The sequence below is a fragment of the Nelumbo lutea genome, chromosome 6 (assembly GCF_056320005.1).
Source record: "Nelumbo lutea isolate HS-2025 chromosome 6, American lotus-T2T, whole genome shotgun sequence".
NCBI classification, from domain to species: Eukaryota; Viridiplantae; Streptophyta; class Magnoliopsida; order Proteales; family Nelumbonaceae; genus Nelumbo; species Nelumbo lutea.
Window position 1 is genome coordinate 47,007,400 of NC_142689.1, and position 2,460 is coordinate 47,009,859.

The following is a 2,460-nucleotide window of genomic DNA, read 5'->3' on the forward strand; positions in this document are numbered from 1 at the left end:
CACAATCTGCCCCACTTGAACTTCTAAGTTCTTAATAGATGCTTCTTGATTTAAGAATCTCTTTTCATGATCTCGAAGCTTTGCTTTAGCACTATTAATGAACTTAGAAATCATGTCCTCTAAATTTCCCTTCTTTTCTTAGGGTGTGTGTGTGTGGGGGGGGGGGGGGGGGCTGTTGTTGAAATCCCATAGGTGCTTTTTGTTGGTTGTTATTCCATGAAAAATCCGGACGACTCCTCCACCCTGGGTTTTATGTATTCGAATAAGGGTTGAAATTTGACCTGCCACCATGAGAAACAAAATTAGCACTTTTATGTGAAGAAAAATGATTACCTACTTGACAATCAGAGTTTATATGTCCCAATTGGCCACAAAGGTCACATGGATTACAAGATGACACATTTATTGCTGCAACACTGAGATTGTTTATTTTTTATTCAAACTAGCAAGCTGAGCAGATAAAGCTATAAAAGAATCTATATGATGTACTCCCCTTCAATTAGCTTAGTCATTATTCCATTGGTAGCTATTTGATACCATTTCTTCCACTAGATCATAGGATTCCTCTGGAGTCTTCCTCATGATTGTGCCACCTGCAGCTGCATCAATAATGGAGCGATTAAATGGAGTAATACCATTATGAAAAGTTTGAATTTAGCACCAAACTAGTATTCCATGGTGAGGATACTTCCTAAGCAACTCTTTAAATCATTCCGACGCCTCATACAAAGATTCCCTCTCTAGTTGAACAAAAGTAGTGATATCATTGATCAATTTTGCTATTTTAGAGGGAGGAAAATACTTAGCCAAAAATTTTTTAGTCAAGTCATTCTAAGTAGTGATACTTCCTGCAAGGAGTGAGTTAAGCCAATCTTTAGCTCTATCACGTAATGAAAAAGGAAAAAGTCAAAGCCTAATAGCATCATCGCTAACTCCATTATGCTTGAATGTGTCGCATATTTCTAGGAAGTTAATAATGTGTACATTAGGATCATCACTCGGCAACCCACTAAACTGAATGCTTGTTTGGATCATTTGGATGATTGCAGGCTTAATCTCAAAATTATTGGCTTGAATCATTGGCTTGCTAATGCTAGAAGTAGCCCCATCAATTGTTGGAGAAGCATAGTCCAAAAGAGTTCGATTTGCTTTGTCTGCCATCTCTTCCTCAACTTCTTCTGCTAAGATGCCTTCTTCAACCTCCTCTTTCTCTTTACTTTTGTTGGCACTTTGTAATATGTGGAGGGTTCTCTCTATTTTAGGGTCAAATTCTGCTAGTTCTTCACTCCTAGTGCGTGTAATACACTAATTAATCAGAGCAAAGCAAGAATTTGAACAAATTAAATAAAGAGTAAAATCCAAATTAACCAAGGTTAACAAGTTCTAAAATTATTTTAGGATTAAATCCCCAACAGCTGTGCCAAAAATTGAAATTTCTACCAATTGACATTTAATTCTTCAATTCCAAGCCCATCTTACTTGCAACATTAATTTGGCTTCACTGAATATGAAATTTAAATACAATTTATAAACTAAGCACAACTTCTGTCAAAATTAAAGGGAATTATCTATAATTAATATATATGCTTTACACTTTATCATTGCATTGCATTTTGTCCTTTCGACTAGACTATAAGTAGCCCTGTTAGACAGTCTTGTATGCCCTTAGCTTCAATCGGATTTGATGTACCTTTGTTATTTAGTGGAAATAAATGAAAGTGCATGTTTGATTCATATTGTTTGGTATAATTCTGTGTAAGACCCTAAAACTGGACACTTATAGAAACTTGTGTTAGTTTTAAATGTTCACAACCATTGGATAAGTCTGGGGAGATTTATCCTGCCAAGGCTAATACTGGTGTGCCACCAAGTGTTGGGATGGCTTGTTTCGGCCATCAGGGTAAGACCCAAGGCACATGCAGTATGGATTGCTTGAACCCTTGAACCGGACCAGATTTCCAGTATTTCCCTAGACCTTGGAGACAGATGGGCAAAACTGGAAAGTTACACCTGACCCCTAGACTCGATTATGACACATCACTAGGTGTCGGATCAGGCTGTCTTTGTTGTGTCAATCAGTGAGATCCTTAGTGGGGGTCAAAACCTGGACATGTTGGGGCAGTCTGAGAATTCATCTGAGAGAATGGTAATAGTGACAGGATCAGCCCCTTTGTCGGACAATGGTAATGATCGGGAATGCACTCTCTCTGATGGAAACCAAACTGCCGGCAGTTGATTTCAATCGTTGGAATTTTGTTTTGCAAAAATAAGATATATATATATATATATGTATGGTTTCAAAAGATTTGCAAAAGGTTTTAATTCCCGGGATCCATGTGAGTAGAGAGTGCGACACTGTTCCTTGCATCCGAGAGAGAGGTCTTCTCTTGTCGGGTAGTGCTTGATCATTAAGGGCTGAGAGGTTAAGTGTAAGACCATTTAGGATAATACCTGATGGGC

The 2,460-nt window shown here is 38.0% G+C and overlaps 1 non-coding gene across 1 annotated transcript; it reads left to right on the forward strand.

Moving 5' to 3' along the window:
- The first annotated feature begins 670 nt into the window (after positions 1-670).
- Positions 671-777, forward strand: LOC148848826 (small nucleolar RNA R71). Its single transcript, XR_016101578.1, has one exon. It is a non-coding gene; the product is annotated as a small nucleolar RNA R71 (small nucleolar RNA).
- The last annotated feature ends 1,683 nt before the right edge of the window (positions 778-2,460 follow it).